This window comes from Schistocerca serialis, chromosome 9 (genome assembly GCF_023864345.2).
Source record: "Schistocerca serialis cubense isolate TAMUIC-IGC-003099 chromosome 9, iqSchSeri2.2, whole genome shotgun sequence".
Classification (NCBI taxonomy): domain Eukaryota; kingdom Metazoa; phylum Arthropoda; class Insecta; order Orthoptera; family Acrididae; genus Schistocerca; species Schistocerca serialis.
The window spans coordinates 35,854,362-35,880,476 of NC_064646.1; the positions used below are offsets into that span (position 1 = coordinate 35,854,362).

General features: G+C 43.4%; 2 protein-coding genes across 11 annotated transcripts in view; one reads left to right on the forward strand and one right to left on the reverse strand.

The window, feature by feature from the left end:
- The window catches only part of LOC126419883 (trichoplein keratin filament-binding protein), a 791,911-nt gene that overhangs the window by 524,414 nt on the left and 241,382 nt on the right, over positions 1-26,115 (reverse strand). The gene's annotated exons all lie outside the window — the stretch shown is intronic.
- The window catches only part of LOC126419882 (protein piccolo-like), a 225,270-nt gene continuing 208,359 nt past the window's right edge, over positions 9,205-26,115 (forward strand). For 2 of the 4 annotated variants that reach the window (XM_050087133.1, XM_050087134.1), the window contains exon 1: positions 9,242-9,358. The gene's annotated coding sequence lies outside the window, so the exon portion shown is untranslated. Of the gene's footprint in view, positions 9,359-26,115 lie in introns of all 4 variants that reach the window. The other 2 variants (XM_050087135.1, XM_050087132.1) reach the window with 2 other exon arrangements.

Genomic DNA, 26,115 nt, shown 5'->3' on the forward strand with positions numbered 1-26,115 from the left:
AATTGTTCGAAAGTGCAAAAGTATACAGCATTACTGTCAGTATTTTGTTTGTTGACTGTTCCTGTTTCCTCTCGAAATCAAAACCTCCTCCTTCTTAAGTGTATGACATTATGTAATTCGTTGAACTTGCGAAGAATTAAATTTTTGTTCTAACTGCATCTGAAATAAGGGAACTAATCTGTACATCTACATAAACTCGAGTTTTCCTTTAAAAGTACTTACTTATTTGGTGTTTCCCTTTTTTAAACATCCTTATTTTTACAAAAAAAAGTACGAATGGGCCAAATTTTTCCTTTTCCCAGTTATTTCTGACAATTTCGTCCCTTTCTGATGTGTCACAAAGAACGGGATAGATTCACTAAAACACTTTTCTCTACTAGATCTGTTACGTGTTCCTGATGGGACACAAAGGTTTAATACTGTTATTTCAATTGGTTTGGCTTTGATAACGCGTCAATTCAGTTGCTTTTTCTAAACTCTCTAGTTCCAGTCTCATTCTGATCAAAATGCAGCAACCCCTACCGTTAGAGCCGACATCGTTGTACACACTGTATTGCTATTTTAGATTCGTTTCTTCGCAACGTACTTTCTGAAGGAAGGCAGTGTCCACGTCATTGGTTTTTAAGAAAACCCCCAGAATCTTCATCTTTTTTTCACCTGTTATTCCGCAGATATTTAGCGTGGGTAGACTAGGCACCCTCCTACTGTCAATTGCGAGCCATTTGTCTGTTTCCACGTCCATTCGTATTCCCTTACTTAATTGTCTTGTCCGGATTCGTTTCCTGGAGTTTGAATTTCCATTTTTTATTTCTCGTCGTTTTGTTCTTCTCTTTCCGCATCTTTCTTTTTTTTCCACGTGCCGCATTCAGATTTAGCTTCGCTTTTATTTTCTGTGCCTTCTCAACATCTTCAGATTTTATAGTTTTTTGGTTGCTAATACTTCCCTCTGCTGCCTTAATAGCGTACTTTGCGGATCATGTTGTGGCACTGAAAGCTGTTTCCGCATAATCTTCTACCTTACTTCCCCACTTACATGCTCCAGTCACATCTGCTGTGGTTGCACTCAGCTGTTCCTGTGTAGTCGGCTGGCGTGTTGTTTCCCACAATGGTTGGTTTTTACTTTCTTGCTGTGGACGGCTCAAGGGTCTCGCCACGTGTGGTTGTCGGGACTGAAGAACGTCTGCGTCCGCTTGACTTTCCACCTCAATCTCGGGTATAGTCAGTATTGCTGGAACGTTATCGGGCTTCTGATTCCTTGGTATCCGGACCGAGTTTTCTTCAGGGTCTTCTTAGGAACTCGCACTGCCCTTTTCCAACGACTTTTTCATGTCCTGATTTCGTTGAGAACAAGAAACACTTTCATTTTCCGTATCTCTTTCGTTTTCTTGCTCTTGAATTGAAATATCATGGACTCTGTAGCTGTTTTCCTGAACAATAGTTGCATACTGTTCTCTATCTGTTTCATCCTTTTGGTACTTTGGTACTTAATTTTCTGGTAGTCTCTTGTTCAAGAGTGGAAATTCCTTTTCAGCTAAAACTAGGAGAGTGGCCAGTGGATTCCACATGAGTTTTCTCGGTGTTGCCCGTTGCAGTACTCGGAGGAATCAATTCTGGTGCCCGCAATCTTGTCCGCTGTTGCAGATTATTTCGTTGAATAAACACGCACCGTGGACAGTTTGCTCGAAGATGTCTTGGTTCACTACACACGTGACATGTGAGGGTTCGCCCAACGTATATTATGTGTGCCTTGCAGCCGCCTACTAAAATGTGTAACGGCATGTCTGAAGTAAAAAACACTCCTACAGATCTAATCCCGTTGTAGCACTGGATCTTGTATCTAGTAGATCACTTTTCGAATTCGATGTTTTTTACCTGTCCATAATTAGAAAGTGCCTGTATTAAATCCTTGTTGTCTAGCTCTGGGGAAAGGTTTAGCAACCTGACAGCTTCCAGTTCGGTGTTCGCGACACTTGTATCAACGGTACTGAGAGGATCATCGCGATGACGGAATTCAAAAATTGCGCTGGGATTTTAGTAATATTCTATCTAACATAGCAGATCTATGCAATTTAGCAAAAACGCAGTATATCTCATTTTCTATTTGAATGAACTCTGCATTATGACCAGAAATACCGAAAGTTTCATGTAGCCAGTCGTGAACTTTCAAAGCCGTGGGTCGGACATGCCTTGCATTTTTGTCAAAGGCGTGCCTCAAAGAATTTTTCCTGATCGAATCCAGACACAACATTTTCGTATCGTAACAGCTTTTTACGTGAGCAGTCAGCTACAACACTGAGCGCTGCATCGTACGTCCACATTGGGTGAGCACTACGCCGCGACTGTGTCACTTACGGAAGGAGCAATCTCAAGTATGGCACGTCAACACCGTTACACTTATCTCGCCCAAAACTGGCCTGCCTTCTATCCTCTAAATGTTTATGTATTATTCTCTGTATTTTTAAAGCTATTTTTCGGCTTATCAATGTCTTTACTTTTTCTTCATATATGGGTTCCCATAAGTTTCGGCTAGGTGTCTGGTATCATTCAGTGGTCTTTGTACTGCGCTTCAAAATTTTTATTTACTTTCATCAACCATTCCTCCGTTTTTACCTTCAAATTTTCATACATCTTAATACGACCACAACCTGCACGTGTAAATGTTGTGTGCGCAAGTGGTAAGACTTTACTATCGCTTCTGTGTCATTGTTAAAGGACAGTCAGTATAGCCTGAGCGAGAGATGGACACAAAAACAGAAACGACCGAAGACTCACTCTCCGAAATGAGGAAATTAGCGGAAGAGCTGTCGTTCACTAAGAGTTTACTGACACTTCAGTCTTCCCCGCTCGGAACCTTGGGCTGCTTTGAAGTGTTTAAACTGGTTTTTACCTTAGAGACCTAATGGCTCCCCTCACAAGGCGCAATTGAAGTTCAAAATGGCTCTGAGCACTATGGGACTTATGAGGTCATCAGTTCAAAAAATGGCTCTGAGCACTATGGGACTCAACTGCTGAGGTCATCAGTCCCCTAGAACTTAGAACTACTTAAATCTAACTAACCTAAGGACATCACATGCATCCATGCCCCAGGCAGGATTCCAACCTGCGACCGTAGCGGTCGAGCGGTTCCAGACTGTAGCGCCCAGAACTGCTCGGCAACTCCGGCCGGCGCAATAGAAGTCTAGCCATCAATCTGTACATTTCTGATAATACATGACCGTTCTCATCCTCATTAGAACGTAAGGGTACACTTGGGACTCCCATGTTTCCAACTATCAAGACGTGTGTTTCTAATCGAAACCCATGATTAGTAAGAATTTTGCATTGGTACCTCCAACAATTTCCATCTGCGGTTCTGTGAATCCTATGAACAAACAAAATATTGCTCTTTGGAACCTCGTTTTCACTAAGAACACACGCAACATTTTCAGCTATTAATGAAGACTTTTCTTTCCGTCCAGTCTCTGTCCATAATTCCATCCGTATCAAAATGATTTATGCATGTTCGTTCCACATCTCCTCCTAAACCACTGAATTGATTTCAATCAGACTTGGTACAAATATCACTTACTCCCTGGGGAAAAAAAAATAAAAAAATGTGGGGGTGGGGGAGAATCACCTATGTATCAAAGGGGTGGGGATGGGAGTCGAGTGAAAGGTCAGTGTAGCCCAAGACGCGTGAACACCCATATTTTAGCCTACGTTTCGCTGCTCATGCAGTAAAATAGCCGCATGAAGCATGACCTTTTAATTTGTTACTTCTTTATTACCAACCGTATTCGCAAGATATTTCGCACACAGTATCCACATATGCCAGTGAATGTACTTAAAGATACATATCATTATACGACACAGTTCAGGGGAAAAGACATCATAAATGTAGAGATGCTTGAAAAACTGGGGCATCATATCATGACGTTTATTCATAACACATTTCGCAGATAGTATCCACATATGTCATTGGAGGTACCTGCAAAACTGTATTATTATAAAATACATAGCTCACGAGACACGACGTCACAAACATTGAGCTGCGTCAAAATGAAACTGCACGGCGAAGTTTGCTAGACATACAGGTGAAATATGTGTAATATATATGTGAAGCATATTTGACGTGTGCGTACGCGGGAAAAGGCGAGGGTATAAAGCTCATCCTAAACCTATGGAACGATTTCAACCAAATTTGATACATATATTAGTTACGATCTCAAAGAAATACCGCGGGGGGATAAGAACCACCAGCCTCCTACGGGGTGAGAGAGAATCTGGAAAGAGGAGATGGACAGACAGCGAGCGGCAAGGAGGAGATGGACACAGACAGGACGAGGAGCAAGTGAACAGAGTAAGGGAGAAGGGAAGGGGGACGTGGACAGAGAGATAGGGAGGAGGAGATGAAATAAGAGGGGAGAGAAGCAGATGGATAGAGGGGGGGAGGAGTAGATGGACAGAGCGCTGGGTGTGGAGGAGATGGACAGGGAGAGTGTGAAGAAGGAGATGGAGTAATAGAAGTCTGGAATAAATACATACCTGGGCAACGCCGGGTACTCTGCTAGTGTTAATATAAATGCTGTGCATCTTACCCTATTCGAAGTTTTCCTCTCTGTTGACACGATCGTCGACGGCACGTTAAACCTCCTCCTTGCCTTGTTACTCTTACACTGACCTGAAGCGGTTCATAAAAACCGCCTCAAACAGAAAATCTGGGCGAGGATTTGAATATCACGAGTCGAGCGACTTGCGCCACCTCGCTTTGTTTGTCTTATGGGTATATGGGTGCACTCAGAGACCAGCAGGACTGAGGTAAGTCAATACATTTGTATTACTGAGAGTCCCGTCACGATGTTCGGTAATAGAAGTTCGTACCACCATTCTAACATTTGCAAAGCAGTGCAATAATGTCATGAAATAAAATGTGTCCTGAACTAATTAAATAGAGTATTAGAGAATTTCTACGACAGTAGGCACCACTAGTAGCACCAGTTCAATAATTCCCTGATTTATGTTCCTGCAAAAATAAACTGCTTCAGCTATAGGCCGACGTCGTTAAAGAACTCTCTGTCGAGCGTGTCTTTGGCTGAGTTTCCTGGCAGCGGTGATCAAAAGCTCGCGGTGACGTACAATTCGCTGTCACGATTACTTACGAGAAAGAACCCGTCTATTATGCTTACCTCCGACGCACAGTCCTCAATCGGGAAGAGTAAAACTTCGCCACCGAAAGAATTAAACTTGTTGTTGTTGTTGTGGTCTTCAGTCCTGAGACTGGTTTGATGCAGCTCTCCATGCTACTCTATCCTGTGCAAGCTCCTTCATCTCCCAGTACCTACTGCAACCTACATCCTTCTGAATCTGCTTAGTGTATTCATCTCTTGGTCTCCCTCTACGATTTTTACCCTCCACGCTGCCCTCCAATGCTAAATTTGTGATCCCTTGATGCCTCAAAACATGTCCTACCAACCGATCCCTTCTTCTAGTCAAGTTGTGCCACAAACTTCTCTTCTCCCCAATCCTATTCAATACCTCCTCATTAGTTACGTGATCTACCCACCTTATCTTCAGCATTCTTCTGTAGCACCACATTTCGAAAGCTTCTTAAACTTACGTTTGATAAAATTGTAGTGCTCGTGCAGACTAAAATCACGCCTTCGTCAAAGATGCTTATTCAAACGGACATGGTACAGGGTAATTGACTGACTTCTCGATTGTTTAAAACAGTTTGGACAGAGCTCTTTAACATCTACACAAATGACCGCAACCTTCAACCTTCATGAGCACAACAGCAATTTTGTTCACGCAGATCATCTGCCGTTGGCAACTCCTGTTACGCCCTTCGAAAGAGTCTGCCTGAAATGTTTTAAAGAAGATGGGTTTTATTACAATAATCATCAACACAGCCCAAAGCCAAATAAACTCAACTGAGTGCTTAACATCTAAAACATAGTCACATCGTAAACCCATCGTCTCAAGGGCAAGGAAAACAATTTAATGTTACACTATCTTCTTCCTCTTGCTCCTTTGTCCCGCTTCGGCGCAGAGTCGGCATGGTTATTAAAGTATTTGGCGTGGTTTTAGTTTAAGGGTGGCCGAATGCCCTTCCTGTCGCCACCCCATTACCCCTGGGAGGGGATGTGTGCACCCCAACTGTCTGTGTGTAGTGTTATTTACGTGAAAGTGAGCGAAAGTTTCCTAAATGTTTGAGAATCGTGTAATTTAGGTGGGACTTTGGTATCTGCCCGGTATTCACACATTGGGTTGTGGGAAACAGCCTAAAAAAACAGATCCAGGTTGGTTGGCATACCGACCCTCCTCGTTAATTTGCAGGGCGTATTCTACCCGGGCCGACGCACCTCCCCGTCCCGGAAGCGGTGCTTTAACACGCACGGCTATCTAGGCGAATAATTTGATACTATACTACACTGAAGAGCCAAAGAAACTGGTACACCTGCCTAATATCGAGTAGAGCCCCCGCGATCACGCAGAAGTGCCGCCGCAAAACGACGTGGCATGGACTCGACTAATGTCTAAAGTAGTGCTGGAGGTAACTGACACCATGAATCCTGCAGGGCGGTCCATAAATCCGTAAGAGCACGAGGGGGCGCAAATCTCTCCTGAACAGCACGTTGCAAGGCATTCCAGATATGCTCAATAAAGATCATGTTTGGGGAGATTAGTGTCCAGCAGAAGTGTTTAAACTCAGAAGAGACTTCCTGAATCCACTGCAGCTGTTCCGGACGTGTGGGGTGTCGCATTGTCCTGCTGAAATTGCCCAAGTCCGTCGGAATGCACAATGGACACGAATGGATGCAGGTGACCAGACAGTATGCTTACGTTCGTGTCACCTGTCAGAATCGTATCTAGACATATCAGGGGTCGCATATAATTCCAACTGCACACGCCCCACACCATTACAGGACCTCCAACAGCTTGAACAGCCTCCTGCTGTCATGCAAGGTCCATGTATTCATTAGATTGTCTCCATACCCGCACACGTGGGCCATCCGGTCGAAAACATTTTGAAACGAGGCTCTCCCGACCAGGCAACATGTTTCCAGTCGCCAACAGTCCGATGTCCATGTTGATGGACCCAGGCAACACATAAAGCTTTGTGCCGTGCAGTCATCAAGGGTACACGGGTGGGCCTTCGGCTCCGAAAGCCCATACCGATGATGTTTTGTTGAATGGTTCGCACGCTGGCACTTGCTGGTGGCCCAGCACTGAAATCTGCAGCACCTTGCGGAAGGGTTGCACTTCTGTCACGCTGAACGATTCTCTTCAGTCGTCGTTGGTCCCGTTCTGGCAGGATTTTTTCCGGCAGCAGCGACGTCGGAGATTTGATGTTTTATCGGATTCCTGATATTCACGGTACACTCGTGAAACGGTCGTACGGAAAAATCCCCACTTCATCGTTACCTGTCCCATCGCTTGTGCGCCGACTATAACACCACGTTCAAACTCAATTAATTCTTTTATAATCTGCCATTGTAGCAGCAGTAACCGGTCGTTGCCGACCGCAGCGCCGTAATCTGCCTGTTTACATACCTCTGTATTTGAATACGCATGCCTATACGAGATTGTTTGGCACTTCAGTGTATTACTTAAGAAGTCTTCGTGCCATTGACGTATCTGGGAACCTATTCCATACGTTCGTACGTTCGTTACCAGTCTTCAATGGGACACCATGTCAAATGCTTTTTGGAAATGTAGAAATATGGAATCTGCCTGTTGCTCTTCATCTATAGTTCGCGGTATGTCGTGTGAGATAAAGGGAAGCTGAATTTCGCACGAGCTATGCTTTTTAAAAATCATGCTCATTCGTAGATGTAGCCCTATCGATCTCAAGAAAATTTATTATGTTCTAACTGAGAATATGTTGAAGCTTTCTTCAGCAAACCGATGTTAAGGGTATTGATCTGCAATATTCCTGATACGTTCTTTTGCCCTTCTTATACACAGGAGTCAGCTGCGCCTTTTTCCAGTCGCTTGGGACTATGCGCTGGGCTAGTGATGACGATAAATGTACGCTAAGTAAGGGAGCAATGCCGTAGAGTACTCACTGTGAAGGCGAACAGCGATTCCATACGGACCTGGTGATTTATTTGCTTTCAAATCTTTCAGTCGTTTCTCTACGCCAGGGATGCTTATTAGTATGCCGTCCACAGGGGAATCTGTTCGATGGTCAAAGGACGGTATATTTGTACGATTTTCCTGCGTAAACGGTTTCTTGCACCTGTAATTTAAAACTTCGGCTTTTGCTATCTTCAACTGGCAAACCAGACTAGTCAACAGGTGACGAGGTGGAAGCCTTAGACCACTCAGCGATTTTCCATAGGTACAGAATTTCCTCGGGTTCTCTGCCAGATCTTTTGCTTAGGTATGACGGTGGGAGTAGTCGTATCGTACGCTCACCCTACTTAGGGGTGTGGCTGTCATTTTGGAAAATATTTTTCGGTATGATAAATTATGAAAAATCTTAATTAGTGACTTAATCATTCAGTGAAGTTCACCGTATTTTTCAAAGAAGATGATTTCGACGAAATTATAACATCAAAGTTCGGAATCTCACAAACATTAAGAGGCAAAAGAAAATTAGGATGGTCGTTACCTTTGATGTTAATTATTCCGTAAATTAATTACTTTTGTGAAATGCGAATCTATCTAAACTTGTATGTTACTTTATTTAAATATGTGGATTAGCTTACTAGAAATTTGTCATGACGAAACATACAATCATTTTCAATTAGTAATATCTTTTGATTAACGCATTTTCGAGTAAAACTAAATGCAGCATTAATTGGCACTTTGAAAATATTATCTGGAATAATGGACTAAAGTGGGGGAAAGTTTAGTTAATGTTTTGAAATCTTTGATTAGCTACCGCACGCATATTACTTAGAAAACCCACAAAGACTGAGAACTATGGAAAGGAGGAAAAAATTTAGTTGTTATCACGAATTGAAGTCCTCCATTTTCTACGCCTCCAGGTCGCGGGTCTCCAGCACGCTTCACTGCAGTAGCCACGCCAGCGTGTGACGCCCCGCAGGCTGTGCTATGTCCGCAGCGGCAGCGGCAGCGGCACCAGGTGCAGCGGCGGCGGCGGCGGCGGCGGCGGCGGCGGCGGCTCGCCTCCTCCCCGTGACGTAGCGCGGGCCGCCAAGCCCCGCCAGAAATAGCGGCGGCCCGCGGCAGGGCGCGCTCGCCACCCACCCACCAGCCAGTCAGTCCCCAGCAGACGCGCTACCTGCCCGCCGAGCGACCGGCGCCCTCCTCGGCTGCAGCCACATCACCGACGCAACCGGCCGCCCACGCCGACGCCGCTCGTCGACACACTGCCAGAGACGCCCGTCATCCCCTATCAGCTGCACGCGTAAGTCCACCATACTGTCACACGTACGCTCTCACGGTGGCTCTCGTCCGTTAAACCCTCGAGGTTTCTTGTGGCTCCCAGCCTGACGCGAGTCTTTCGGTTTGACGACACTCTGGCGGCTTGCGTGTCAATGTCGACGCTTTTCTCATTTGGGTACCTTCTCACTTGCCCCACGAAGCCAAGTGGATCCCATTCCTTACGTTTCCAATAGATAAAATTTAAGACAGTTACCGTGAATCAAAAGCGAGACTTCGGCGTCATTAGCCAGTAACGCTAACCATTAGACCGTCGCGGCAGCCTAATGGCCCCGCACAGCACCCGCCGTGTCAAAACGTACGCCTCGGACTGACAAACAATAGGCCACGCGCTATAGCTCGCGCTTAAGACTGCACAACGCCCCCCTGTCCCAGGCGAGTTACAACAAACACTGCCGGACGCGTCCGGCAACCACTTATCTCTTTGGCACGCGCCACTGTTTGCCGGCAACAGTTCTCTATTGGCTACCTCATTCAATAACCGTCACCTCTCCGCGACTGATCTGAAATTCCCTTCGCCTCTAGCCATTTTCGTCAACGGTTACAACGGTCTTTACTAGGACACTCGTAATGCCACATTAGACCTCGAGGCCTTTCCCGATGGCTCAGATGACACTGCTCTTAATAATTTCCAGGATCAGTAAAAATTATTGCATTTTTGAGCTGATGGACAGTACGAACAGGGATGGTAACAAACTGATTTTGACCTCCTTTACACTGACTGACAAAATGGATATGTATTCCGTACTCCGATGTAGAATGGATGAAATGACTACGCGAATTTACGGTTTCTCCGTTTCTTTCACTGAGTAGAAATTGATAAAGATAAATCGAGTGTCACTCTCCAAGGTAGTATTCTGAGAAAATTCTCGTAATATCAAAGCTTACGATAAGTCACAGCAAGCCGAACAATACCTGCTTCTCTGTCTTACATCAATACAGCAATTTACTAACGTCGCCTTCAGGCTGCTAGAATCGAAGTAAATTCTGTAGTCCTCGTGCATCATCAGAACCATCTTAACCAAGCGTTATAGTTAGTTACGATGATCAATGATGCCTTTAACAATTCCATATCTCCCTGCACTCTAGACATAACACACTTGTACTGGACGAACTTGAGCCGCATCTTGTTTCTAGGAATATCGACTGCACTGTTTCTCAACTCTCAAAATCATATGACATTCTAAACCTAACGTGTGAATTCCTAAATGCACTCAAGTCCTATATCACGTATTCCTACGTAAATTCTGCACAAAAATAGGAGAATCGTAACCACACTAACTGTACCCCACACATCACATGCGGAACCACAATTAAATTCAACGCACCTAGTACACTCACTTTATACCCTTATGTCGTAATGAACACTACTCAACTTCCACTATTCAAATCATAGTATGGTTCTTGAACATTAATGGAGCATCCTCACATGCACACGATATGCTGGACTGATATTTGCTGATGAAAAATGTTCAAATGTGTGTGAATTCCTAAGGGATCAACCTGCTGAGGTCATCGGTCCCTAGACTCACACACTATTTAACCTAAATTATCCTAAGGACAAACACACACACCCATGCCCGAGGGAGGACTCGAACCTCGGCCGGGACCAGCCGCACTGTCCATGACTGCAGCGCCTTAGATCGCGCGGCCACTCCGCGCGGCATAGTTGCTGATAAGTCAATGTTAACTATCTTTATTTGTCTCGTCTCATATATAATGTTTGATTTTTATTGTGGAATTCACGGGGAGTTTTGTTGGATCTCGGATTTTGTGGAAACATTCTGAGAACCACTGTTATTGAATAACGTGAAAGTATAGTAAAAAGCCAGGATCACGAGAAAATTATGGACACCGATGCGCATTCACGTTCATTTCAGCGTTCGGGTTCGAGAAGAGGGATATTCTGAATAGGTCCAATATAGCACGAAGCAATACACTAGTACTGTCAAGAACGTAATATTTAACATTCCCGAGTAGAGGATACAATATTGACATAGCAACGTATTTAACGAGACAACTTGGCACTGAACGGAACAAGAGTATTACTGCTACAGTATTTTACCGCAGCAGTAAGTGTCAAATACAACATTCCATACTTTGGCAGTCAGCCTGGCTTGGAAGCACCAAGCTGTCATTCGCAGTGATGCATCCAATATCCGATAATTTTGTGTTGGCAAGACAGTTTTTTTTTTTTTCAATTACAACAACTGTGTTCATAGGATGTGTAACAGCCAAAAAATACAGCCCCGTGATGGATTTCTTCAGTATTAATTTGGACACTATATTGTAGTTCATATAACAGCATTCACTTTGCAGTTTCCCAGCACATCAGCACAGAAAAATCTGAATACGAATTATGTCCACTCATAATGAACCGTGGGACGACTAGCACCACATCAATAATATCGCATTACGTCACTAGTCACTCGAAATGATTATTTCTCACATTAGAAAGTAGTACAAACTGTCGTGCACAGTACAGTATATTGAAAAAAAAAATGCAATTATTTCTTACCCGGAGGACACTAGTAACTTCTGTTTCGCACATGAAGTTTGTGACCGCTTCAATACAGCGATGCTTTCGTTTCTTATTTTCAAGAATTAGAAATGCAAAATTTTGCCACACCCATTAATCAACTAGCGCTTCATGTCTGTGTTGCGAGAGGTAGAAAACTTTCATTCTGAATTATATAGGAAGGTGTGTTTCATACACACTTTCAGAAAAAGGAAGGTCCAGTTTAATGACGAATAGTGAACAAAAAATTGGTCATGACGGAGTGCACGTTGTCGACTAAAGTAAAATGGCAGCAGTTCAAACTGTAACACGTGTTCAGAGGCGAGTGTTTAGAAACCAACGCACGTTGAGCAACGAGCAGCGGCGTTGGTTGACATACGACTGTGTAACCAACTTGAAGACCTCGTTTGTTACTCACAGCGGACGACAACACACCGATAAAATTGCCTCATACTGGAGTAACCTGTGTGCGGCAATCGCAAGGAGCATTCAGTATTAACGAATAACACAAATTCAACAGTCTATGGAAGGCGGCTCCCCTCTGGCGATGTTAGCATAACGTGGTTTTTGAACTTCCAATAGCGAAATCAAGCTATATCACAATGGCCCAACTAGCAGGATGCAAGCAAATCTGGTTTTGAGACGACAATGTCGTAAGTGGACAACATAATAATATGGGAAATGCTGGGACTCAACGATTATTTTCTGCCTTTAGAAGGCTATCAAGCATGACAACTGTTCGCCAGCGTTTTTAACAAACTCCAAGGAGACACAATTAAGACTTGCAGGATCTCCATGTACTTTAAATACGAAGTTTCTTTCATTTATACGCCATTTCCGCTTGTTTTCCAAGGTTTCTCAAATACAATGCTTCAACAACTGTAAAAACTCACTCTACGGTAGCCTGACCGTTTGCAGCAACCATTCGTTTTGCTAGCATTCTGAAACAACATGCGAAAATGTATATTCTTCTTTTTTCAATACATTCCTCAATTTTCTTCCTGATGTAGGTGTAAAGAGTTAGAAAAGGAAATAGAGGAAATATATATTGTGGAAGACTGATTTTTTATTATCGTTGTTGCTATTACTATTATTATTTTTTGAGTTACTTTTTTTTACCAAATCCCTACTCTACATTATCCAAGTAATTCTTAAATGTGTAGAATGTATTTCCCAACAGATACTTTTTAACTGCCGCTCTAAATACGTTTGTTTTAGCAATTTCTTTACTCTCCTTTTGAAATCTATTATACAGTTGTATTCCTTGGCATAAAACACTGTTTTTAGTTTTATGTTTATTCTTTCTAGGTAAATGTAAGTTCAGTACAGATCTTGCTCCATCGTCATGGACAGAGCTGTTTGCGCAGTAATTATCAATGTTATTTTTGATTTTTACAACTGATTGGTGAACATACTCATTCGGTACAGCTGAAATCACCAGATCGTTACAATGAGCTCGACTAATATTTTTGTTTATTATCCTTATGACCTTTTTGTCCAGTCTGAAAATTATTTTCATATTTTGTGCATTTGTCCTCCCAGAAAAGAATGGCATACCAAAGAACTGAGTGTAAAAATGAATAGCATGTAACTAAAAGACACTGGCTGTTATATAGTGATGACAGGATTGTAAGGGCATAACTTGCTGTTGACATTCTGTTTGCAAGTATCATTGTGTGGTCACACCACTTCAACTGAGAATCTAGATTCATTCCTCGAAATTTGTTACACAGTCTGTAGAGGTGCTATCTACAAATGCGAAGCTATTTGGTACAAGTGTATAATAATGTCGATTTTAACATCTAGACCAACCACTCATTTGCGACTGTTCGTGAAATCCGCCCTTTGGTCACGGAGTCATTCCATAACCGATGTGTGAACGTCCTCCTCCTGGCTGTAAAATCTCTTTCCCTTTAGATGTTCTTTCAGCGTGGTGTACGACGGATCAGCGTCACCCACGTGTGTGCGACCTCGGCCAAACTGTTGGCATCGTTTTACTACGCCTGGGCGCGACAGTGCGTTTGGCCCACATAGCACCAAAATTTCACGGTGAATCTGAGTGCAACTTACACGTTTTGCCCTCGAGAATAGTACTGCCAAGCGTACTTCAACTCTGGAGTGCGTTTGCAGTTGTCGCGCCATTTCACTCCCACACGTTGATGAAGGATACCCGGAACGTGTACTACCTTCTGAAAAATGCGCCACTCTAGTTGCGTCATGGTCTTAGCTTAGAGTGAGATGGTCATGCGTAACTTACTTTCTGAAGCCCCTACGTAGCACTAGTACGGGCCGCACAGTGACTATCATGAGGCTGGATAGTTCATGCAACAGCCAGACACGAAGAAATACTGATCAGGCCTTTTGTGACAGACCTGGAGTGATTTGCACAAAAAAGCATGCAATGGGTGCACAACTTTCTTTCACAGCTCTGGCACACGTATCTGGGCCCACTGCCGTAGAACCAAAACCGTAAGTGCAATTTTGTTTGATGTGATTTTGAGCATGTCTTTCTTGCAAATCGGAACACTGCTTCTATCAGGGTGGTCCGCTAAGTACTCGTCTTTGACGACAGATGACGTTCTATCGCCTTCTGTTATATCAGTGGTTCCCAAACTGGGCGTAATTACGCCTGAGGGGGAAAATGTAACTTTCTGAGGGACAAAAACTGAAGAGTTCGAGTGTTTCGGTCACAAAACTACATTATTTTCAAAAGATCATTACTATTATCACTATTTCGTAAGACTGTAATATTTATTCCTTGATTTACCATTAGATACATTTTTTTCCAGATACTAGCTGTAACGTGTGACGCAATGTGGCAGAGGTTACAGCTTGTGAAACGAATGTATGAACGACGTCTTCCACTCGTAGTACACTCACTACGCACATACTTTGGACTACGCACCTATGATAGTAAAATTGAACCTTATACATTACATACTATTCAATACATTATGAAAATGCTTTCTCCCAGTTGTTGATAGTTCCCACAGTAGACCAGAAATTGCTTTATTAATCACTTTGAAACAATAAACGAAGTAATTGACAGCATAATACAACAGTTAATACGTCATGGCTATTACCATTTTGCAGGGCGAATACTGATTATTATTCTATTATTATTATTTCTGTAATTAGTGACGGTGGTCAGACTCAAAGTATTGGCGCCTGAAGCCTTCCAATTTCTGTCAGTTCAGAATAAGAAGTCCAGCAATCAAGTAATATACAAACAGTAGGCCTAGGTATAATACATACTTTTTGATTTGGCTGACTTTGAACGGGGGTGCACGGTTTAGGTCAAGCAAATGTCGTTAGGGGGAGGAGTTTTGTAACAAATGTCTAACCTCAATGTGGATACTGTGGTTTCTTTTCCGAGAAGTAGCTGCAGGTAGCACTCGCTATGCACTCAGAATTTCATCAACATTCTGTAAAAAGACGTTGTTAGAAATAAGCAGTACCAATTGCATCATGGTTTAATAAAACACCTACAAAAACTAAATATTTATCTTTCGTCATTTTAACAATGAAAGTTTTTAAAGAAAATTATTTTTCATTTTAGTTAGATGATGGGTGCGTGGGGCGCAGTGTAATAGGTAATATCTTATTGAAGTTAGGGGTAATGGTATCAGAAAATTTCGGAGTTACTGTGTCAGATGACACCAAAACAAATACGTTACTGATTCATATTTTAGTTTGGGTTTAGTAGCTAGTGAAGTTGTGTTTCGCGGGTTTAGCCGAAATGGAAAAAAGTCGGGCTTCATTGATTTTTATTATACTGAAGAAAACGTGCTACGAGATAACAGCAAAATTGCATGCTGTCTATAGCGGCCACTCGCCATCAAACGACAACAGTTACATATTCCTTCAACGAATATAAACGTCATCCAAAAACCGTTTTTGTTCAGGACATCCAGCAGGCGTAGTTACTTGAGAAACCATTCCGCTCAAGAAATAGCCCTGGATGATCATCGATCGAAAGGACGCAGAGTAACAGAGGCCATAGCTCTGTTGATGGATGATTTTTTATATGATAAGTTGGCAACTGACAAATTCCTGAAGAGGGGCAAGCAGTAGTTGCAGGGGCTACATTCTGTACCATTGATATGGCCTTGTAACAACAGTCAACATGTAAGTATAGAAGCATGTATAACTGGGGGAAAGATAAATACCGCCAACAAAAAAATTAAAGAGGCCTTTGTAGAAAAGAGAAGCAGCTGTTTGAATATCAAGAGCTCAGATGGTAAAACCGTACTCAGCAAACAAGGGAAAGTTCAGAGTTGGAAGGAGTATATAGAAGGGCTCTACGAGGGAAATGAAATTGGAGGCAATATTACTGAAAGGGAAGAGGGAATAGGTTAGGCTGAGATGGCAGATACGATCTGCGAGAAAATCTGACACAACACTGAAAGACCCATGCTGAAACAAGGGAGCTGGAGCAGATGGCATTCCGTCAGAACTACTGATATGTTTGAGAGAATCTTCCATGACTAAACCGTTCCACCTGATATGCAAGATGTACACGGCCCAGTTACATTAATGTCACCACCGTGTATATTCGGCATCAACGTGCAATATCCACTAACTGCCGGCAGGTGGCAGCGGTAGCAGTGGGGGTGGGAAGCGGCGGATAACAGTGCATTCGTTGTCAAAATGTGGAAAAGGACTCATTTATCTGGCATTCAAAAGGGCACGATCATTGGATTTCGGACTAAGGATGGACGCATTTTCCTAACGTCTAAGTTTGTAAACTGCTCGCGTGTCGCCTTCGTTAAAGTATACCGCATATGGCAAAATGACGATACTCAAAACCAGCGCCGAGGAAGCTGTGGTTCACCACGGGCCACAGATGTCACGGGTGCTAGGCGGCTGCGGTGACGTGTACGTGCGAACAGACGTGAAACTGTTCACCAACTGACCGCCCACATGAAGCTAACAACAGTGTCTCTTCAATGACCGTTCACCGAACGTTGCTGCGTACGGATTTCCCCAAGAGGTGCCAGAGTGCCTGTTTCGTACACCCATACCGACTGATGTTCATCGGCGACAAAGGCTGGAATTCGCACGCCAATACCTCAACTGGACGTCCACCGACTGGCGGCATGTTGCTTTTCAGATGAATTACGTTTTACGCTGCACAGGACAGATGGAGGCAAACACCCTGCAACAGATACGGTCGGGGGAATGTTTTCGTGGCATTCTCTGGGTGATGTCGTGATTCTGGAAAGCACAATGGATCAACACAAGTACGCATCTATCTCTGGGGACCATGTCTACTATTGCAAGCTGTTTGTTCTTCCTCGGATCGATGGGATCTGTCGGCAGGACAATACAAAGTGCCACACAGCTCGCGCTGTACGTGCGTGATTCGCAGGGCACCAGGATGAGTTTACCGCACACCCCGGGCCACCATACTTCCTGGATTTAAACCCAATCGAGAATCTGTGGGACCGCCTCGATCGGGCTGCTCGCGCCACGGATCCTCAACCAAGAAACCTATCGCAGCTGGCCACGGCACTGAAGGCGGCATGGCTCCATGTCCCTGTCGGTACCTTGCAGAACCCCAATGACACTCTTCCTGCACATCTCGCAACGGTCCGCACTGAGAAAGGTGGCTTTTGGCAGGTGATAACATTAATGTGACTGGATCGTGAATGAGACAAGTGAAATACCTTCAGACTTCAAAAAGAATGTAATAATACCAATTCCAAAGAAAGCAGGTGCTGAGAGGTGTTAAAACTAACAAACTATGTGTTTAATAAGTCACAGCTGCAAAATATTAGCAAGAATTCTTTACAGAAGAAGGGAAAAACTGGTAGAAACCGCCCTACAGGAAGACCAGTTTGGGTTCCGGAGAAAAGTAGGAACAGGCGAGGCAATACTGACCCTACGACTTATCTTAGAAGATAGTTTAAAGAAAGGCAAACCTACGTTTATAGTATTTCTAGACTCAGAGAAAGATTTCGACAATGTTGACTGGAATACTCTTTCAAATTCTGAAGGTTGCACGGGCAAAATACAGGGAGCGAAAGGCTATTTACTATTTCTACAGAAACCAGACGGAAATTGCAAGAGTATTGGGGCATGAAAGTGAATCAGTGATTGAGAGGGGAGTGTGAGACAGAGGTTTAGCCTATCCCCTATGTTATTCAATCTGTATATTGAGCAAGCAGTAAAGGAAACCAAATAAAGGAAACAAAAGAAAAATGTGAAAAAGTATTAAAGTTCAGGGGGAAGAAATACCAACTCTGAGGTTTGCCAATGACGTTGTAATTATGTCAAAGACAGCAAAGGACTAGATAGAAACTGCAGTTGAGCTAACTGGACAGTGTCTTGAAAGGACGACATAATATGAACATTAACGAAAGCAAAACATCATTACTTAAATGCAGCCGAATTAAATTAAGGGACGCTGAGGGAAGTAATATCAGGAAATAAGACAGTTAAAGTAGTAGATGGTTTTTGCTCTAACTGATGATGGCTAACAGAGAGAGAATATAAAATGTAGACTGAGAATGGTAAGAGGAGGATTTCTGAAGAAGAGAAATTTGTTAACATCGAAAATAAATCTAAGAGTAAGGAAGTTTTTCCGACCTGGAGTGTGGCTTTGTACGGAAGTGAACAGAAGATTTTGAAATGTGGTGCTATAGAAGAATGCTGAAGACGGGATGGGTAGTTTCCGTAATTAACGAGCAGATACAGAATATAACTAGGAAGAACATAAATTTGTGGCGTAGCCTGACTAAAAGAAGGGATCGCTTGATAGAATACATTAAGAGATATCAAGAAATCGTCATTTAGTTTATGATCACGGGGTCCCGACTTCGATTCCCGGCCGGGTTGGAGATTTCCTCTGCCCGGGGACTGGGTGTTTGTGTTGTCCAAGTCATTTCATCATCATCATCATCATCACTCGTGATAGTGGCTAGATTAGATTGTGTAAAAAAATTGGACTACGTAAAATCTGGGACTTTGTACGGACGCTGATGATCGCGCAGTTGAGTGCCCCACAAACCAATCATCATCATCGTCGTCGTTTAGCACTGGAGGGAAATGTGTATAGAAAAAATTGTAAAGAGTGACTAAGAGATGAATATAGTAAGCAGGTTCAAATTGATGTGGGTTGCAGCAGTTATTCGGACTTGAAGAGGCTTGTACAGCATATAGTATCGCCGTCAGCTACATCAAACAGGTCCTTTGACTACAACCCACCACTACAACAACGACAACGCGTAAGCCGTTCCCTGAACTCTTCCAAGCCAAGGAAACAGAATTAGAAATCTCCTGTCAGATTAAAACTTCATGTCAGACTGTGACTCAAACCAAGAAAGTTGTCTTTCGATGAAAATGCTTCGACTGACTGAGATCTCTCTCTTTTTTTTTTTAACCAACAGTCTTTTTTGTGCTGAAAAACAATGAACTACAGCGTCACACAAATTCTGATACAAAGCTTACCTATCATCAACAGTCCTCCACATTCTCTATTTCCAGACAAGATTCTCAAAGCGCCCCCACGGCTTTACTTTGCCTCGGACCTCCTTTCTACTTTACTAACCTGCTGGGCTAGCACTTCTGGAAAAGTTCCGGCATGCAGGTCACGCGACTGATTGTCTCAACTTCACTAATTTTATGCTGTACTAAAAACACACACACACTTATTGGTTATTATAACTCTCTACCAATCCCGAGAATACACTTGCGTCTTACACTACAACATTATGATTGGTATATGGTAGAAGCGTTCCAGTGTTTCATTGCTTACCAATAAAGACCTCTCGTCATAATCATGTGCCTTCCAGTGGGAAAAAGTGATGAGGAATAGAGGACAATGGTAGTAAGCGATTAATTGTAAAATCCAAAATGCAAGGTACAGAGAGAACCAAGCGATGAAATAGTGACATTCCAAACAAGAAGAAACTAGCACCACTTCCAGATTCATAAACCGTATGTAAAAATTCGTGGCTTCCCATATCAAGGTAAATTTTTATTTGTGTATTTCTGTACATATTACGTACTACATACGAGAGAAACATTCCGTATTTTAGACATATATAGAAATGATTAAATGAAGCCAATACTTTGAATCGATTTGAGGAAGTTTAGTGGTAGAAGATAAACTTCTTTCACTCAGAAGGAAAGCATCTGCTGTTGTGAAACTTCCTGACATACTAAAAGCACTGCCCACAAACACACGGGTTTGGATTCAAGTTCCAGTCTGGTACACAGTTCTAATTCTTCATAAAGATTCCCCAGAACTCAGCCTTCAAAAGAAATCAATGTCTAAGACATGTTGTGATATATATGTATGTAGAGTGTATGTGTGTATGAGCAGTATCTCTTCCCAAACTCCCCTACTGCTTCCAACAATATTTGCCATAGAAACAATAAGCCTCACAAGTATCAGCACTTCAGGGCTTACAATGTCTTGCTCCAACAGGAGTGGAGTTAGGGGCAAAAATGTGTTTTTTCCAGCCTCTGGGCTATAGGCATAAGGGCTGCCCTGCATGACAGGTGGCTTGTGTAGGGATAGTGTTGGCCTGCCCCTCCTTTGCAGTGCAGCATAGGCATCAGGTGCACAGAACAGTTTTCAAGCCCCCAACGTGTAGGTTGCCTGCACAACAGATGTGTTGAGTGGGAACAGTATCAGTCTTCCCAATCGACCTCATTTGCAGGGGCTACATTTGCAGATGGACACTGTTCAGCAGAGAGATGGAGGGGGCAGATGAATAGCGAGAGAGGGAGAGGATGAGCTGGACAGAGAAAAGGAGGGGAGCAGATGGAAGGGAGAGAGGTGGAGGATGAGATGGACAGGAAGTATAGGGAGGAGGAAGAGAAGATAGATAGTGAGAGGGGGGGGGGAGGAAGTGTGTTGTGCAGGTAGCATTGACATGGCTTGCAGGGGCTGCACCTGTGGTTGAGCGTGGCTGAACAGAGAGAGGGGAGTAGCGAGAGAAGGGGAGAATGAACTGGACAGAAGAATGGGAGAGGAGAAGATGGACTGAATGAGGGGGGCGGAGGAGAAGAGGGGATGGATATAGTTGGACAGGGTTGGGACAGACAGAGAGCAGTGTAAGAGGAGATATGCACTGAGAAGGAGAGATGCAAGGGCAGGGTGAAGAGGTAGAAGACTTGTGGGCAGGTGGAAAAGGAAGAGGAGCAGGCAAACAGGGGGAGGGGAAGAGGATAAGAAGAGATGGAAGGGGAAAGAAAATGTGGCCAGAGAGAGGACCAGAGGAAATGGACAAAGAGAGGGGAGGAGGAGATGGATAGACAAAGTGTGAGGGAGAAGATTGAGAGATATACTGGGTGATTCAAAAGTAGCTGTACACAGTTCGTGGGTGTAATGTATGAATCAAAATAAGAATAAAAAGTTGTATAAAATTTCAAATGAAACTGCTATATTTCCATGTTATGATGCATATTACCATTTGTGGTAGGCACTACATCATGGGCCAGTACAGGCTTTGGCCGTGACTTGTTGACTTGCACACAGACTGATGTTGCTTTGTACATTGCTCGATTGATTCTGGAACGAAATTCCGTTATCTACTTGACTGTCAAGTGGTCTGTTGTTCTCTTTGTGCTGTTGTAGAGTAGCGGCACCAGATCTACTGCGTACGTTCATTCTGTTGGTAGTTTATACACTGCAGTCATTTAGCAGGGAACGTTTGTGGTGATATACTGGACAGTCATTTCCTTGGATTGCATTTTATTCCACAGTGCCTGACTGACAAGAGTATCGACAGTTTTTGGAACGTGAATTGGATGGTCTGCTCCCCGATGTCCCACTCGCCATATGAACCAGTTTATTGTTTATGCTTGACAGGGCCCTGCACAACTCAGCTGGTAGACGAGGGAGTATCTCAGTGTCATTCATCCTGATAAATGGATAGGGTGTACAGGTCCAGTTGCTTGGGCCACTGGGTCTCTGGATCTTAACCCCCTGGACTTTTACCTTTGGGGCTGTTTCAAGGAGTTTGTGCATAGTGTAACCGAGAACATAGCATAGCTACAGCAGCGAGATGAAAATGGCTGTGCAATTGTGCAGAATGAGATGAACAGACACTGTAACATTCCAAGAGCGGTAAGACGTCGAATATGTCACTGTCTTGCTCTACATGGACATCGTTTTTAACATGTTCTTGACTAAATTAGAGTACATAGTTTTGTTGAATTTTTAGTCCTTTCGTGTTATTACTTTCTGAGAAGAATTACTTTTGTGCTGTTTGGGTTGCACTTGTGCTCCTTACTCTACTGCAAAGCTCTGAAATAAAGAAATTTCAGACAAAAATTTATTTAACATTTTATATTTATTTTGATGCGTACATTACACCCACAAAGTATATACAGTTACTGTTGAATCACCCTGTAGGGGAGGAGGTGGTGAGCAGGGAGATGCGAGGGAGGAAGAGATGAACACAAAGCGGGAGGAGGAAGAGATGTTTGCAGTATATGTGTCAAAGGCAATATGTAAGTGATGCTGTGGGAAAGGGGTAGAGTGTGTGTGTGTGTGTGTGTGTGTGTGTGTGTGTGTGTGTGTGTGTCAAGCAGGGCTATTTTGTGTGCACGTCTGGGATCCCCTCCAAAGCTCTTGGAGCAATTTCAACCAAATTTGGCACAGGAGCAGCAGGGTTCACGACTAGAGCATCGCCGTCTAGCAGAGATACAGACAAAAACATATTTTTCCAGCCCCTGGCATATAGGCTGCCCTAAAAAAGGCCTTTTGCGTGGGAACGGTGTTAGCCTGTCAAATGAGTCTGCTTTGCATGGCAGCCTACATGACTGAGGCAAGGAACAGTTTTCTTGTAGGCTGCCCTGTATGACAGGTGTATTGTGTTGGAGTAATATAGGTCTGGTTCATCAACCTCCTTTGCATGGCGGCCTCTACATCAGGGGCACATAAATTATGTTCAAACTCATGTTGCGTGGCTTGTCCTGCATGACAAGTATTTTGTGGAAGTAGTATCGGCCTGCTTTACTGAACTGTATTGTAGGGGCTACATGTGCCGATGAGTATGGCCGGTGACAGGTTGAGAAGGCTAGAGGGGGGGGGGGAGGGGGATGGACAGAGTACTATGGGGGAGATGGAAACGGAGAGAGAGGGGGGGGGAGGAGGAGGAGGAGATGCATGAGGCAGGCTGAAGATGTAGAGAGGTAGGAGGCAGGTGAAAAAACAAAAGTGAGAGTTGGATATGGAAAGAGAGAAAGGGAGGAGGATATTGGAGGAGGGAGGAAGATATTATCAGTGAAAAGGCAAGGAAGATATGGTCAGAGGGAGGACGATATGGTCAGAGAGAGGGGTGGGAAGAAATGTACAAAGAGAGGGGGAGGGGGAGATGAAGAGACGGAAAGAGTGGGGAGGAGGTGATAGACAGATACAAAAGGATGTACGAGGATGAGGTGAACACAGAGAGGGGAGGATGACGTGGACACACAGAGCGAAAGGAGGTGGTGGACACAGAGAGGGGAAGGAGGAGGTGTGTGCAATAAATGAGTCAAGCACTTACGTGGCTGAAGGTGCAGCGAAAAGGGTTGTATACGTACATCAGTCCGCGTGCACATGCTACATGGAAAAGCAATAACACTCTGTCGGCTGAAAATAACTAAGTAGGTTTCTACCACGAGTACAAAAATGAGGCTGAGAAAATACTGAAATATACATCCAACATGAATGGACACTTAGCAAATCATGTTAACACAAATAACCTTTGTTCCACTGAACAAATGGAAAAAAACATTTAAATACAGTTCATGGGGTTTTCAATAGATGCATGTAATCACCATTCTGCCCCCCATTTTAAGATACAGAATATAATCGATTATTAAGAACGTTGGTCAAGTATAAAGTCTTTCGAGAACTAAGTACTGAGTGCCGATTTATATAAACGACTACACCCACAATTTTAAGTTTTGCGCTTCTTGACTGACATTCACTAACACTCAATATTAGTTTCATTGCAAAGTGGAATGTTTGCCTTGAATCCACTTACGCATTTGATTTACATTCTCTGATCAAAAACATCTGACACCTCTTAGTGGACATCAATATGGGGTGTGTCCACCTTTCGCCCTTATGAAGCTTGAACTCTGCTGTAGTCACTTCCACTGAGGTGTCGCAATGTGTGCGGAGGAATGGCAGCCCATTCTTCTTCAAGAACCGAAACCAAATAATGTGGTGACGTTGAAAGCTGAAGCGAAGTCGACGTTCCAACTCACTTCGAAGGTGACCCACTGGGCTCAAGCTGGGACTTTGGTCAGGCCAATCCATTCCAGGAACGTTACTGTCCACAAGCCATTGCCTAACAGATGCTGTTTGTAACAGGGTGCATATGTATTAGGGAAGGCGAACAGTCGACTTCGTTTTATTCAGAGAATTTTGGGAAAGTGTAGCTCATATTTAAAGGAGTCCGGGTATAGAAGACTAGCAAAGCAATTCAGAGGTATGCTATTAGACTTGTAGGTTCAATCAGTAAGCACGCAAGTGGTACACAGATGTTTTGTTAACTCAAATGGGAATCCCTGGAGGAAAGACTACGTTCTTTTCGCGAAGCCATACTGAGGAAGTTTAGAGAACCGGAATTTGAAACTGACTGCCACACGATTCTACGGTCGCCAACATACACTGCATGTAAGGACCACAAAGGTAAGGCACGAAAAATTAGGTCCCATACGGAGGCATATAGACAGTCGTTTTTCCCTCACTCAATTTGCGAGTAGAACAGGAAAGAAAATGACAAGTAGTGGTACAGGATACCCTCCACCACGCTCCGTACGGTGGCTTGCGGAGTATCTACGTAGATGCAGGGTATTATCGTTGGAAGAGTAGAGCTAGACTAACTCAGAGAAGCAAGGAATAGTGGCGACAGAGTAAAGTACTCAAGAAGTAAAAGGAACTGCGTAATCGTAGCCCGTAAGTGACTCACATGAACAAATAGATATTAAAAAAATAATAAAACATCTGCCATTTCACAACACTTTTCGAACTGTTCTTTCTCTAAAAAGATCTTAAACCATAGCTCTCAATGGATGCTCTCTCTCTCTCTCTCTCTCTCTCTCTCTCTCTCTCTCTCTCTCTCTCTCTAATCTGCAGGGACGCCGTCAAAATTTTTCAGGAAAGCAAATGGGAAGTTCGGATACACAAAATGGAAACCTGTCCTGGTGTCGGCTGATACGTGCATGTATAGCGTATGTATGATGTGCAGTTATTAGTGTTGAGAAATGTCTCTTTAGCGTTTCACATTATGATATAATGTGAGAATAGTGCGTGTAGTGATTAATGTTGAATAACACTCTTTGCAAGAATGTATAAACAAAACAGAATTGTACACTAGGGATAAACTAGAAGATGTGGCACACTTTCAAACAGACTGACCTTGTATTCGGGAAGATGCAGGCTTCAATCCTCATTCGGTCACCTACTTTAGATTTTCTGTGGTTTCACTGAACTCTTTCTGGAAAATTCCGAGATGGTTCTCTCTATAAGGCCACAGTCAACTCCTGCCCCATCCTCGGCAAACTATTGCTGTGTATAAATGTCCGTTAATATGAATTACGCTTTTTTACAATTCCGGCCGTGAAAATTTACATTTTACAACCATTACGTTTTTTGTTGTTACAATGTAATACCGCAAATCCAATGTTCATGAAAAAGTGATGCTTGAATGAATATCACCACCACTACTACTGCTGCTGCTGGCGCTACTACGTCATCACCGAAACCTGGCCGTAAGCACCGAACCGGCAGTGTTTTATTATTTCGGGTATCAACTTGTAATATGCCTTGTCCATACACTGTAACTCGTCACCGCGCGGTCTATGGCGCCTTGTCATGGACCGCCCCCCCCCCCCCCTCCCCGCCCCCGTCGGAGGTTCGAGTCGGGTGCATGTGTTGTCCTTAGCGTAAGTTAGTTTAAGTAGTGTGTAAGTCTAGGGACTGGTGACCTCAGCAGTTTGGTCCCATACGACCTTAACACAAATTTCCAAATTTGTAACTCCTCTGTAGTCAAACATACTTATTTTTGTTTATTTATTTGCCCTGCACCATACAGCCATAAAGTCGTGGCAAACAAAACATTTCAACTTACTAAAGGTATTAATAACAGACTTGTCCCAGCATATTAACTGGAGTTTCACAATTTATAAGGATCAGAAACAGTTTAAAACGTATGGAGCAGTCTGCGCACGACATCTATAGTAAACGCACCACA